At 41.8% G+C, this 16036-nt stretch overlaps 1 protein-coding gene across 4 annotated transcripts in view; it reads left to right on the top strand.

Moving 5' to 3' along the window:
* The window catches only part of KATNIP (katanin interacting protein), a 189030-nt gene that overhangs the window by 32525 nt on the left and 140469 nt on the right, over nt 1-16036 (top strand). The window lies entirely within an intron of this gene.

Raw genomic sequence — 16036 nt, 5'->3', positions numbered from 1 at the left:
AATATACAATTTTATTAGAGCATAAGCTTTCGTGGGCTACTGCCCACTCCTTCGGATGCATATAGAGTGGAACATATATTGAGGAGATATATATACACACATACAGAGAGCATCAAACTGTCTGTACTGGGCTAGCTTGATTATCACTTCAAAAAAATGTTTTCTCTTACTTAATTGGCCTCTCAGAGTTGGTAAGACAACTCCCACCTGTTCATGCTCTCTGTATGTTTGTATATATATCTCCTCAATATATGTTCCACTCTATATGCATTCGAAGAAGTGGGCAGTAGCCCACGAAAGCTTATGCTCTAATAAATTTGTTAGTCTCTAAGGTGCCACAAGTACTCCTGTTCTTTTTGCGGATACAGACTAACACGGCTGCTACTCTGAAAAAAATATACAATGATATCCATAGGTAAGGGTTTATCTTTTGATCAGATTTTAAAATTGTATACAAGTGATTTACCAGAAAATGACCACATGGGGGTGTACTTTGTAAATGGGAAAAAGTCAGACATGTCCAGACATGCCCCAAACATGTTTTAGCATATCCAGACTTGTCTATCTTATTGCAAGTATAAAGATGTGCATCAATAAAGCAACCCCACACATTTGATCCAGTGAAGTGTACAGATGGCCTGGTTTCTAGAGGCTAATGTGTAATGAAGGCTGCTGTAATGTTGTTGCGCAAATAAAGTGGGTGGCGGCCCCATTTTAATGGGGTCACCAGGGCTGGCTTAAACTTGCTTGGGCCTGGAGCTAAAGCTCATGTCTGAGAGCTTCAGCCCTTGGTGGTAGGGTTCAAGTTACAGGCCCCCCTGCCTGGGGCTGAAGCCCTTGGGCTTCAGCTTTGCCCCCTCCCCCCGGCCTGGGGAGGTGGGGCTTTGTCTTTGTCTCTCCCACCCCACCCCGGGGTGGCAGGGCTTGGGTGGGCTCAGGTTTTGGTTCCCCCCTCCTGGGGTCCTGTGGTATTTTTTGTTGTCAGAAGGGGGTCGCGGTGCAATGAAGTTTGAGAAACCCTGATTATTCTATAGTGACATTTGCCCCTGTGTTTTAAATAGCATTTTAGTGTAAGCCCCTTATATTAAGGCTTTTTATATTATACCCTGGCATTCTTTACCGTAGAACAGTTTTTGTGTGGTACTTTAAATGCAAGCTAAAACTGTTTTTAAAAGGAAAGGGTAGTGTATCTTAAACATTTTTATTTCACTAAACCTACAAAACATCTCTAAAATAGGTCTTTTTATTATGTTACATCTCATTAAAAATGCCCAGTGCTGTATTTTCATGTTACACTTTTCATAGTTTATTTGATATAATTAAAAACTGTATGTTAGCAAAAGAACATGACTGTTTTAAACTGAGGGGAAAAAAGAGTGAGATAAGGGGGTAGGGGGCAGACGTGGGGTTGTTTCATCAGATAACCACATGCGGGGAGGCGGGATGTATGTTTCCTCAGATAAGGGTGAGTGGAATCAGTCTTCATCTTGGGCCAGGTGTACACTATAAACTTACATCAGTATAACTATGTCGCTCAGGGGTGTGAAAAATCCACACCCTGGAGCAATGCAGTTATACCAACCTAATGCCTGGCTTCTTCTGTCAACATAGCTACTGCCTCTCGCATAGGTGGATTAACTACATGGGAGAAGCTTTCCTGTCAGTGTAGTATTGTCTTTGCTGAAGTGCTACAGCAGTTCAGCTGCGCTGCTTCAGAATTTTAGACCTGCCCTTAACCATTCATACAGTTAGAAAAGTATAGCTTCATGGCAAAGGTGCCTCTTTGCTGCAAAATGCTGCTTTCTTAGTATTACGTTTAAATCCAGTATAAAAGCATGCTAACAAAAAAAATTATTTTGTTGCAAAAGTTATTAGAAATAAAGCCAACAGCTTCAGATAAAAAAGGGGAGGGGGGAAAGTGTTTATCTTATTCCTTCATCCAGTTAGTCAATCCACATGGCTTTTTTTATTTTTTAGACTTTTATTGTAAATGATGTGAATATTACATTCACCCCAAAAATTTTCACATTTTACAAAGGATATCCTATAAACCCATTACAAAGTTTAAATTAAAGACCTCCTTACAGTTGTCAATAGGTGCTAATTTCCAATAAATGTAAAAGTCTATAAAATACATTACTTTAAGTAAATGGAATAAGGGAAATTGATATAAAGGTTAGACATAACGTTCATGAAGGTCTTTCTATCATTTTTAAAGACAAAGGCTATAGGCATTATGTAAAAAAGGTAATTTAACTCCTGGTACAAAACTAAAAACAAATAAGGATGTTCACTACATTTACATACTTTTTGTAAATAAAGAAATCTACACTTATGCTCCTTTTGATTGGCATTTCAAAAGTTTGTTTGTTAAAACTTTACTTAGTTTAACAGCATTTAGATTAAAAAAAATTAGGAAAGAAAAAGTGTGGGGAAAAATAACACTTTTTACCATAGATAAAGCAGCAAGCTGTTTTACATAAGCTAGTATTTCTTTTAGGTTAGCCTGTGTGTGTTTTCTATAAAGTGTGTAATTCTAAAGCTTTCTTTATAGTTTACAAGTAATAAGTTTTTAGAGATGTTTTCCTTTAGGCAAATCTTTAAAAAGCAAGCCAACAATTGTTCTACAAAAACTTGTGTTATGCAGTGTTCGTCGGTCGATAGCTACACTTCAGTGGTCATGTGGGACATCCTGATTGGTTCAGGAAAATGCATTCTATGACATAGCTATAGAACAGCTTCTGATTGGCTCAGCCAAAAGACATGGTTTGCCCAAGTTGGCATTTCACTAGAGGTAACCTCGGGTGAGGTGCTCTTCTCTTCTCTCTGCCATATGGACAGTGGCACAGACTTTCTTGATGCTTTAAAACTTACTCTCTCCCTTTAACTTTTCTCTTTCTGTAACAGGCTAAGAGAACAGCCAAGAAAAGCAAAACCTATCTCACTTTGTGTCTTATTTATTTTCTCTAACAATACATGATCTATTCTTTATTTCAAAAGACATACAATTATTTTTCAGACTCTATTTCAAAATAACCAAACATACAAAATATTTTTCTAAAAACTAATTTTTAATACCTTTATTTAAAAAAAGTATAAAAATTGTTCTTCCTCTAAAAAGACCTGTTAACATATTTGTGTCTTACAATTTTAGCCCTTTTTTGCAGTTTTAAAACTTTTCTGATAATTTTCCTTTTTCACTTTGTGATAATCTGCTTTATTTTGTAAAGTATCTAAAAATGCCTATACAATTATTTTTCTCTAAAAGTGTCTAAAAAACTTATTTTCTTTTATTAACAGTCCAGGGAGCTTCTCGGCCAACTCTTTTAAAGCTCTGCAAATTATCTAGACCAGCTGATTTAAAAAATGTCTGACTTTAGTAGCTGCTGTTTAACATACTCCAGAGATACTAGTGGAATGGAAAGAGTGTTTTCATCACCTTATAATGAGACTGATTGTCTATTTTCCCTAGAAGACAGAACAGAAATATTTATTGAACACTTCTGCCTTTTCTGTATTATTAGTGATAATTCTATCATTTCCATCTAGTAATGGACCAATACTATTGTCAGGATTCTTTTTGTTTCTAATATCTTTAAAATATGTACTTATTGTCCTGAACTCTGCTGGCCATAGAGTTCACCTTGTGTCCCTTAGCTTCCCTTATAAATTTTCTACAATTCCTAACTTTGGATTTATATTCATTACTATCAACTTCCCTGTCTTCCATTTGTTATATATATATTTTTATAGCTGCCTTCACTTCCCCTCTAAATCAGGTTGGTTTTTAATCAATAGGACCTTCTTCCTGAGTTGTGGAATTGTGGCTTTTGGGGCATCTAGTAAGGTGTTCCTAAATGATTCCCAATTATCATTCACATTTTTCTGATTAAATTCTTCCTCCTAGCTGATTTGGCTCGAAACTGTTTTCAGCTTTGTACAATTGGCCCTACTAAAGGACCAAGTATATATATTACTGATTTGGACTTTATTCTGCTTGCACATTATAAATGTGATCAAATCATGGTCACATGTACTTAAGCTACCATTATCTTTTAGTTCTGTGATCACTTCCTCTTTATGGGTTAGGACAAGGTCTACTATTGAATTCCTCCAAGATGACTGCAACACATTTTGAGTTAGGAAATGGTCATCCATACTATTTAGAAATTCCAGGATGTTTTAGTACTGGTGATATGACACCTCAGGTTTATGTCACTCAAACTGAAGTCTCCCATGATCACACAATTTTTTCCCTACACATTATAGATAGGTGCTGTTGGATTGAGATTCATTTGCTCAGCTGCTGGATCTAAAACAAAACACTCAGCAAGTAGTGATCAGTTACTTACAAGTGGGAATCTTATCAGGATGATCTCATCACAGTTGCCTCCAGCACCACTCAATACAGCTTCAACCTCCCTTTGTTTCACAGACTTACTTATAACTTTATATTTTCTTATACATATGTATTAGTCTCTCATTTCCATGTTAAATCTTCTCCCCATCAGTACCAGGTTAGTGTTAGGTCAAACTGGTCTTTTCTAGCTTATTAGTTATTTTTTATTTTTTCACACAAACATGATTACCTTGCAATTTCTTACACACGTGCAGTTCTACCTATGCTTACACTGTTAAACATTATCAGAATAGACTCTGACAATTTACAGCAGGCCTAAATATGCCTTCATTTTCAACAGGTGTTTAAGGAGGCAGTTGTCCTGGTCTGTTTTGTGACCTGGTGGTCTGTAACAGACTCCAACTAGTATCCCATCTTGTGCTTTATCTGCTAGAACATTAATCCATAAGCATTTACAATCATTTTCTTCCAAGTTGTCAGTGACACAGAAACAGGTAATGCCATTTTTGATGTTGAGTGCCACTTCCCCACCCTTTTGCCCATTTGATCCTTCCTAAATAGGTTATAACCATTGATTTTAACTTTCCAATTGTGCAATTCATCCCACCAGGTTTCAGTAATATCAACTAGATTGAATTTGTGCTCCTAAATGAGAAATTCCAATTCCTCATGTTTGTTACCCAGGCTCCTAGCATTAGTGCGTAGGCAATTCAAGAATTTCTTCTCTTCGTGTCCTTTTTTTGTTCTCAACTTCTCATTTTGTGCTGAGTGCTCAGAGCTTCCCCCCTTTTTACCCTCCCCTTTTGCTGTTAGTTTAACCCCCTCCTGACTAGTCTAGCCAGCCTGTCTCCTAGGACAGTGGTTTTCAAACTGTGTGAATATAAGGCATTGGGTCACAGTGGCTCTGGTCAGCACGACCGTTAAAAGTCAGCTGTGCTGCCCGTCTAAGGCCGGCTAGTCCCTACCTGTTCCGACACTGGGCTGCGCCCCAGAAGTGGCCAGCAGCAGGTCTGGTTCCTAGGCAGGAGGGCTACGGGGCTCTGTGCGCTGCCCCAGTCCCAAGCACTGGCTCTGCACACCCATTGGCTGTCAGCCAGCCAATGGGAGCTGGGGGGCGGTGCCTGCGGGCGAGAGTCACGTGGAGCCTCTTGCACACCTCTGCCTAGGAGCCGGACCTGCCGCTGGCCGCTTCTGGGGCACAGTACGCTCCGCCTGCCTCTGCACCCCGGCTACGCCACTCACCAGGAGCCGCCAGAGGTAAGCCCATGCCCCAACTCCATGCCCCAATCCCCTGCCCCAGTCCTGAGCCCTGCTGAAACCCAGAGCCTCATCCCCAGCCCCACCCCAGAGCCTGCACCCCAGCCCAGAACCCAGACCCCTTTCTGTACCCCAACCCCTGCCACAGTCCTGAACCCACCCAAACCTGGAGCTCCCTCCTGCACCCCAAACTCCTCATCCCCGGCCCCACCCAGCACCCCAGCCCAGAGCCCTGACCCCCTCCCAGATCCCAATCCTCTGCCCCAGCCCTGAGCCCCTCACACACCCCAAGCCCCTCATCCCCAGCTCCATTGGGTCACGGGCATCAACAACTTTCTTCAACTGGGTTGCCAGAAAAAAAGTTTGAAAACCACTGTTCTAGGAGATTGGTCCACCTTCTACTGAGATGGAAGCCACCATAACTACACAGCCCCTTCTCTTCATAGAAGGTGGACCAATGTTCCACATAACCAAAGCCCTCCACACTACCCCACTTACCTAACCAGTGATTCACTTCCAGGATCTTCTGCCTTCTGTCTTCCTTCGCTTGTGGGACAGGAAGGATCTCAGAGAAGATTGCTTGGACATCCTTCTTCAGCACACTTCCAAGTTCACTGAAGTAATTTACTCGCTGTGAGATATTCCACGATGCAGAGTCATAGTGCTGATATGAACCATCACCGATGGATCCTTGCCTGTAGACTTCAGAAGTCTATTCAATCTTAGAGTGACATCTCATGCTTTGGCCCCTGGAAGGCAGCACACTCTCTTGTTGTCTGCTTGTCCCTGGCAGAATGTTCTTTCGAGTACTGAATCTCCAGCAAGGATCATTGGTCTTCCTCGGATGGTTGGAGAGCTCTTTTGCTGGTAAGCTTGTTTTTCTTATAGGTTGACCCAAGTTGCCATGCATGCATATGTCCTGTACATCTCTCCATTCCCATGGATCTACCTGATCTTGAGAGGTGTCTTTTGTAGTTTCCATGTTGAGGACCTGATACAGATTTGAAACTTTAGCTCTGTGGAATTCCTCCTGCTTCTCTTTTCTTGGGCGGCCACAGTCCTCCTAGCCTCATCTGTCCCCAACTGTGTAGAAGGCTGCAGTGATCTCTTGCCTCTAATTGTTGTGAACTTCCAGGCCTTCACTTTTACCTATTCTTTTGTGGCCAGCTCCATTCATCCTTGAACCTGGGGTACTAATGGTTCCTGAATCTGGTTGTCTAGGAATTCCCCAGCTTCACTGATTCTTAGTAGCATCTTAGCTTGCCCCTCCAATCCAAGAATCTTTTCCTCCAGCACAGCCACCAACTTGCTCTTCATGTACAGGAGTCCCTTCTGTTTTCAGGCAGGAAAGAAAACATGGCATATACATTTCAGGTAACCACCACTGTTCCATTGCTAGCCATCTTGATATCACAAGTTGTGCTGAAACTGGAAGAAAAACCTCATAGACTCCCTTTCCAAACTCCCTCCAAAACTTTCCTGTTAGCTACCTTTGTTTGCAGCTCTCAAGTTCACCTAGCAAGTGTCTTTTATACCAAGTCTTCCCCTCTTAGCTCAGCTCAGCTCCTCACCACCAGGAAGCGATTAGCCTCTCAGAGACTTTAAATAGTTGGGCTCCAAGGGCCAGAGCCTCACAGCTTTTAGCAAGGCACCAATCAAAGTTTCAAGGGCTTACTCACAAGGCCACAGCCCAGCTACACCACCCAGCTATACTAGAGTTCATTCCACTAGGATCAAGAAGTGTCTTCTGCCTGCTTGGGGAATATTCCCATTCCTGAAATATGCAGACCAGCTACGCAGATCTTGATCCCCACATTTACCATTCACTAGACTCCCAGGTTGGATTTTGGTAGGGCTGTCCTGCAGTCACTATTCAAGTAGGACTCCTCAGACTCTCCTCCAAGCAAATACATAATTGCTTGTTAGTCAGCAAGAGTGGAATCTGTGGACAATCATTTGAAGAAAGAATGGTTACTTACTATAACAGGGGGCTGCCCTTGACCATGGTCCCTTGCAGTCCTGCAGATGCACTGCCCGCAGCTCCCTCCTGGTTTTGCAATAATTTCCTCAGACCCAAGTACCTCAAACAGGTACACCCTTTGGGGGTCTGATTTATTAACTCTTTCACAGAATGCAAAGACCTCTTCTTTAGCTCTTCAAGTCCAAGCCTCTCTGGGGTCTCTATGGGTTCAGGTAGGTTTCTCTCCCAATTTTGGGAGTCTCCAGCTTTCCTCCTGGAGCTGGGTTACAAAACTGCCTCACCCTCCTTGCATGTTTTATGCTCTTAAAATCTCATGCTTCCGGGCTTCAGCTGGTCACCTGCAGGGGTTATGAAGAGATTGCCTCTCAGCGTATTCTGGGTTTTTTGTCTCGTTCCTCTAAATTGTCAGAGATGGCCACAGGTGGTGATGGGACACTAAATGGGGTGGGCCAGTACTCTAAGGTGGCACCCAACTTTCTCTTTCCCTTAGGCATTTAGCTGGCTGGTTCTTGCTCACATACTCAGGCACTAACTAATCACCAGATGTGAGGTCAGCAAGGAATTTTCCCCAAGCTAGATTAGCAGTGACTTTAGGTGTTTTCACCTTGCTCTGCCGCATGGGGTGTGGTCACTTCTGGGACCATCTGCATATATCTCAATACATTCTCTGCCATTACAGGGCCTCAGGCATTGAGGCATCTTGGTCCCTCCTGTTCTCTGGCTATGGCACCTAATAGTCTAATCTCCTGTATTATGTTGGTCTGAATTTGGTTATTGGGTTTAGTGTGTGGGTGCTTTTGGTGGCCTGTGATACACAGGAAGTCAGACTAGATGATCTAGAGGTCCCTTCTGGCCTTGAACTCTAGGACATGAGCAAAAAGAACAGGAGTATTTGTGGCACTTTAGAGACTAACAAATTTATTAGAGCATAAACTTTCATGGGCTACAGCCCACTTCTTTGGATGCATAGAATGGAACATATATTGAGGAGATATATATACACACATACAGAGAGCATGAACAGGTGGGAGTTGTCTTACCAACTCTGAGAGGCCAATTAAGTAAGAGAAAAAAACGTTTGAAGTGATAATCAAGATAGCCCAGTACAGACAGTTTGATAAGAAGTGTGAGAATACTTACAAGGGGCGATAGATTCAATGTTTGTAATGGCTCAGCCATTCCCAGTCCTTATTCAATCCTGAGTTGATTGTATCTAGTTTGCATATCAATTCCAGCTCAGCAGACTCTCATTGGAGTCTGTTTTTGAAGCTTTTCTCTTGTAAAATAGCCACCCGCAGGTCTGTCATTGAATGACCAGACAGGTTAAAGTGTTCTCCCACTGGTTTTTGAGTATTATGATTCCTGATGTCAGATTTGTGTCCATTAATTCTTTTGTGTAGAGATTGTCCGTTTGGCCAATGTACATGGCAGACGGGCATTTCTGGCACATGATGGCATATATCACATTGGTAGATGTGCAGGTGAACGAGCCCCTGATGGTATGGCTGATGTGATTAGGTCCTATGATGATGTCACTTGAATAGATATGTGGACAGAGTTGGCATCGGGCTTTGTTGCAAGGATAGGTTCCTGGGTCAGTGGTTTTGTTCAGTGATGTGTGGTTGCTGGTGAGTATTTGCTTCAGGTTGGGGGTTTGTCTGTAAGCGAGGACAGGTCTGTCTCCCAAGATCTGTGAGAGTGAGGGATCATCTTATTATCACTTCAAAAGTTTTTTTTCTCTTACTTAATTGGCCTCTCAGAGTTGGTAAGACAACTCCCACCTGTTCATGCTCTCCGTATGTGTGTACATATATCTCCTTAATATATGTTCCATTCTGTGCATCCGAAGAAGTGGGCTGTAGCCCACAAAAGCTTATGCTCTAATAAATTTGTTAGTCTCTAAGGTGCCACAAGTACTCCTGTTCTTTTTGCGGACACAGATTAACACGGCTGCTACTCTGAAATCTAGGATATCAGGATTCCTCAGCCCTCCTCTTGGAGCTGGGTTATAATTCAGGCGAGCTGCAGCCCACTAGCAGCTCTCCCCAGCTGGCTCCCTTTTCCCACTCAGTTCTTTCCTTTAGGCTTGTAGAGGTCAGCAGTCCTTCTCCCACTAGTGGGGTAGAGTGGAGAGTTTTGGTTTTGTGAAACATTGGTCCATCTTCTACAAGGAGGGGGCTGTATAGTCTGGATGGCCTCCACTTCAATAGAAGGGGAACCACTCTCCTCAGGGACAGGCTAGCTAGAGTAGTCAGGGGGGCATTAAGCTAAAAGCAAAAGGGGAGTGTAAAAAGAGGGAAGATATGCGGACTCAGCACAAAATGGAGAGATTGAAAACAAAATTAATCAAGGAACCAAAGGACGTGAAGAGAAGAAATTCTTGAATTGTCTATACACTAGTGCTAGGAGCCTGTATAACAAACAAAAAGAAGTGGAATTGCTCATTCATAAGTATACGTTTGATCTAGTTGGTGTTACTGAAACCTGGTGGGATGATTCCCATGATTGGAATGTTAAAAATCAGTGGTCATAGCCTATTTAGGAAGGATCGAGGCAAAAGGGGGAGTGGCACTCTAAATCAAAAATGGCACGAGGATTAACACAGAAGAAAATTATCTTGAATGCTTATGCATCAGTGTCCTAACATGTAAAGCATAAGATGGGGTATTGGTTGGTGTTTGCTGCAGACCACCAAATCACACTAGGGGACAGGATGACTGGCTCCTTACACACTTATCTATAATGTGTAAGAAAAAAATCTGTGTGATCATGGTGGATTTCAATCTAAGTAACATATGCTGGAGGTCTCATGCTCCCAGTACCAAAACATTCTTGGTATTTCTAAACATTATTGATAAGTTTTCTAACTCAAAAAGCATTGCAGCCAACACAGGAATTCTTTACTAGACCTCATCTTGACAGATAAAGAGGTCAAGGTACGCTTGGGCCTGCCTCATCGCAGGGGGACTTGATCTATACACTGTTGAATATATAAACTTATGTGAATGGCAGGGGGACAGACTTGAGGTCCCTTCCAGGCCTACATTTCTATGATTCTGTGGTAGTGGTAAAATGAAGGACTTCCCCTTGATTTATTTCCCTGGGGAATGCAAGTTCTTAAAAATAGGCAATATGGATTTAGAAGCCTGACTATTTTGAAAATCTTGGCTGTATGTTTTCATAGAATAACAAGAAGTTCTTTTCCAAAGATACATTTCTTGTGCTTATTTTATAGATGTGTATCTACATAAAAAACATAACAAACACTGTAAAAGGTTGTAACAGTAGAGAAAAAAAATCAAAGCTAACTGGCTAAATAGGGGGGGAAAGCAAATATATTATTCTTGTGTATGTGTGGAAGATAGAAACAAGAATCCTGTGTGTTGGAGGGAGGGCAAACACAAAACCAGGCACAGGAAGGCTAAGATGTTTCCCAACCTCTTCAGAAAGTTAAATAGAACCTTCCATCCAAAATAATAAAACCGTATGGGGCATCACTTACAGGTTCTTAATGCATATCCCAAACCAGAATTCCTGTTTAGATGCCAGATGTAAGCAATAATGTTTTATAATCATGTGGTGCTTTGTAGGTCTGAAACCAGCCACTGAAATGGCAATACCCATAATACTTTTAGCATGACCATTGTAAGCATAAATAGAGATCAGTTGTATGAAATTGTCAAGGTGCCAGTTAGATTTTAAAGCTGAAATCTAACAAACTAGATTTGCCAGTTTGATAAGTGGCGTATCTAATATTTGAATAGAATTTAATTAGGATAAACCCTTTTTAGTGAGCCCAGGAAGCATTAGTTTACTAATTTTAAACACTCGGTTCTTTTGAGGTCAACTTTTAAGTTGGACAGTATTTCTCAAATCGAGACACCTGGTGTTCTTAATCAACACTTTATTAATTCACCCAGAAGCACATAAGTATATATATATTCAACAGTATATAGATCAAGTTTAGGTCACCAAATGTTCTAAGTATGTACTGAACACACAAATACAGTCTTTCAAGCAATTGTCATAGGCCAGGGTTGAGGCTTAGCAGTTATACCATATAACAACACAAATCAACAAAATTTCTTATTACACTTACATATGATAATTAATCATCAATTCTTTAGTTCCTCTAACACATTTATCGTACTTTCAGTAATTCTCCAAGGAGTAAGGATGTCTTAAGTCACTTCTAAGAGTGTTGTCCCTGCTATTTGAATAGTTTCGGATGAAAGGGACAAGTTTAAATATCAAAAGCACTTGCATAAATTTTATTGTTTTAAATCCCTCTTGGGCCAATTTGCTTGCATGCATATAGCATTAATTAGTTAAAATCCAAAATATGATTACTTGAGGTCTGTCAGCAATATCCCCCCTCATCCCCTTGTGCCCCCTGTGTCTGCGAGCCCTAATGTCAGAGTTACCATCCCATTTCCTCTCTTGGGTCCCTAATATTCCACAATAAGCTCTTGTGTCAATAATACCCCTCCTTGGGAGCAGTTTATTACAAAATCTTAGTGCAAATAATCTGTAACAAAAGTCCCAAAACATAGTCCATTTCTCACCCCAATTGTATATAGTCCTTAATATCCCACATCATTTAATCCATCAGCATAGCACATATCACACTCCAGCATCTTCCGTCACACCCAGGCTTTTCTTCTGCCAGGACAGCCACCACAGCCCCTCTAGCTGGTGTGAAAACCCTGTTCTTCCCAGCAGGCACTCCCCTCTTCCCCCGCAGCTGGGAGTTCATCCTTACCAGGGGAACATCCATCACACCCTGTTCCATTAACCTTTTCCAGCTTTTCAGGATGGAGACATCAGCACATAAGCTCCTCACTGCTGCCTTCCTTCAGTGCTCTCTGGTTTTTCGCTCCGGCTTTCTGGCTTGGGAGTCATTAGGCAATTCCCTCTGCTGCCTTCAGCCCTGTCCTGCCCTCTGGGTCTCCAGCTTGGGCCCTCCTACAACCTTCTTCACGAACCTTCCCCCTCTTATTCTCCCTGATCCTTATAGCCCAAGGTGCTACCACATCCTTGTAACTGGCCAAATTGAGAGCACATGTTCTGGTAAATGGGTGTTGGACCTGCTTCATTTAAAGAGGCCAGCCACCATGTGACAAGGTCTCACTAAAAAGAGTGCAGCCTCATTAAGATAGTCTTTAGTTATTAATATTAAAGAATAGAAAGAAAAATACAATCTTTGAAATGAAACCTGCCCACTTCTTCTGTTAATTCTGGGAGGGGGAGTCAGTCCATATAATTGATCCAAGTGGCTGGGAGCACTCCTGATTTTGTAGTTTCTTCAATGGGTTCAGCAACTCTTCTTAGTCCTATAATTCCAGAGGAGAGAAGAAGCTGTTCACAGGGTATTCAGCAAATCTGCCATCCACATGGTGACTTCAGATTCATGTACCTTATTTCTGTGTCTGTTGGAGGAGACAATCCTCTTACTTTCTATTGGACACTGGTCAACTGGGCACTCAAAGTTCACCTCTTAGTTTCTCTCTGCTTCAGTTGATATCCAGTAGATGGTGGCAGTTTATAGCAAATATATTTGATGCTTCTCTTAGTCGGAGGCTTTAATTCATTTCCTGATTCTATTTCAGCCCCGGTTATTATGACCAACACCAGCCCCTTTTAAGCAATTGCTTGTAATATTCCAAAGTTATATTCTGGTTAGGTGCTTATATCTTTCAACATTCCCTTTTCTTTCTTGTGCTATGCAATTCCTACCACTTCTAGTGTGCACCAGTCATTTACAAAGAAAACTAACAAAATCCTTTATAATTCCTCTACATCTACTGGACATAATCTATACATTCTTTGACTATATCTAATATTTTTCATTGCACAACTTTCAGGACATACCATAGGACAAGGGTTCTCAAACTGGGGGTCGGGAACCCTCAGGGGTCACAAGGTTATTACATGTGGGTAGTAAAAAATATCGGGACACATGGGGGAGAGGCCTGCCGGCTGAGCAAAAAAACAACAACCCACTGCTGTTGGTGGATATCGGGATGTCTGGTCACCCTACATGCGGGGGTAGCGAGCTGTCAGCTTCCACCCCAAACCCCGCTTTGCATCCAGCATTTATAATAGTATTAAATATATTAAAGAATGGTTTTTAATTTATAAGGGGGGATCGCACTCAGAGGCTTGCTATGTGAAAGAGGACACCAGTACAAAGGTTTGAGAACACTGCCAGAGGATATAAGACATAGCATTGAGGGAACAAGACAAATTATCCACCTAGAGAGATCTGTGTATGTCAATCATAAGGCAAACAAATATATAGTTTCTATTTTGAGGTGAAAGATATATTATGGATATTTGGGTAGTAGGCAGTTTGACCTCTGGAATTTCAGCTTTTTGTGGGTATCCCACCAAGTTATATCGTAAACAGTTTTTCCCTTTTTGTCGACCCCTGGTGTTCTATATAACCAAACAGAGAGAGTCTCTTTGGTTTGAGAATCTAACAATAGCTGGAAGACTCCTTTCCTGGAAAATGCATACTTGAACTTTAGCTTAATTGATGCTCCCAGATGAGATGCCTCACCTGTTGGAATGTGCATATTGATTCTCATTGTCTTTCGTCAGGCAGGCTTGAGTACTAGCTTGAGTACTATTTTCATGGCTGTTAGATGTCCAGGGCAGGTCGTAGCTGTAGCAAGAGTGTTTTTTCCACATCTGCATCTGGCAAGACAAGTGAGATCTTTTCTCCCTGAGGTAGCCTTTGCCTTAACTGTCCATGTCTTTGTCACTTCACTACTAGGCCATATCGACACTAGCACTTATGTCGGCAAAACTTTTGTCACTCAGGTGTGTGAAAAAAAGACCTCCCTGTGTGACATAAATTTTGCTGGCATAAGCTCGAGTTTGCATAGTGATCTGTTGTTGGGAGACCCTCTCCCGCTGACATAGCTACTGCTCTCTCCCATCTGCATAACATGGGTACATGAGTGGTCTTACAGTGCTGGCACAGCTGCATTGGTACAGCTGTGCCATCTTAAGCTTGTAAGTGTAGACATGGCCTTAAATTGCTGTAATGTGTTCTACCTGGGCTACACTTTGGAACCATTCAGAATTCTTCAGTCTGCTTCTTAAGAGTAATAATAATACCTAGCTCTTATGAAGTACTTTTCATCAGTAGATCTCAAAGTACTTTACAAAGGAAGTAAATATCACTAGCCCCATTTTACAGATGAAGAAACTGAGGCACACAGAGCATTGAAGTGACTTGTCTGAGGTCACCTAGTAGGCCAATGGCACAGTCAGGAATAGCAGTCAGATCTCTTGACTGCCAGTCCAGTGCTCTAACTAGTAGGCTATGCTGTGAAGTTGCCTGTTGGGAGCATATTAAACCAATGCTCTGTCATCTGTATCAGCTTCCAGTAAGTTTCTGCATGGAATCCAGGGTGTTGGTCTCTGCCAAAAATATGCTGTCACTGTTGAGATTAGCAGAGGCACTTAAGAAGCAACTCCTTCACTATAAATGAGAGGGAACTGCTGGCAGGACATTCTCCATTAGCAGTCCTCAGCTTTGGAACTCGCTCCCCCACTTGCTCTGCCAGGGCCCAGATTGTTAACCTTCCAAGCATGCTGAAAAGCCCATCTTATTTCCCTTTCTTAAAGCTGTTGAGGATGGTGTGAGTTAGTTGAGGTGAATGTATTTTATGGGCAGTCCTTTGTCTATGTTGTCATTTTTAATGTATGAGATAGGTGTCCACAGCATTGTATGGACATCTATAATTAATTTTATTTATTCAGATTTTTAAAACACATGTAGAAATCAGGTGATTACTGTTCCCCCCTTGGTGCAGAAAGAATGTGGCTCTTTAGAGGAGGCAATGTCTTGCTTGAAGTAGTAGAGGGAATGTCAAACATCCCCTGGATTGATGCACAGAAGCACTCAGGACAAAATTTTGATGCATCCTGCTGACAAGTATCAGTATCAGGTGTGCAGGGTGTGTCCCAGGGGTGGAAGAGGTGGTACAGGACCTGTCCTTCTGCCACATGGGTGACAAAGTCACAGAGAGCAATAAAAAGTTCTTGTTCCCCACTGTGCCTTCTCTACACTGTGGAGCACTTTGGGTTGGCTATATGTTGGATTTATCAGAGGGTACAAGGGAGGCCTGCGGCACTTTCACGCACTCTTTCTGGGGCCTAATGCAGGCAGACCTCATGGTGTCTCAGTCCTTGCACAGAAAGATATGAAGTTCTTTATGCCTGCACAGCACAGGCTGAATACAGTGTGAGTGCTTTCTCTTTGCTGCCTTGTTTTTAAATTCAAATATGTTTTATTGTTTAAAGTGTTTAAAATATTTCTAAGATAATTTCCCTAAACATTTTCTAATTCTTTTAAAAGTAAAACCTCCATTGTATATTGGAAGTATTGGGTTGCTCTTTTTTTCTCTTTCAAGAGACATCCCATC

The sequence above is a fragment of the Trachemys scripta genome, chromosome 10 (genome assembly GCF_013100865.1).
Source record: "Trachemys scripta elegans isolate TJP31775 chromosome 10, CAS_Tse_1.0, whole genome shotgun sequence".
NCBI classification, from domain to species: domain Eukaryota; kingdom Metazoa; phylum Chordata; order Testudines; family Emydidae; genus Trachemys; species Trachemys scripta.
The sequence above is the reverse complement of the archived record's forward strand: the minus strand, read 5'-3'. Positions and strand labels throughout refer to the sequence as shown.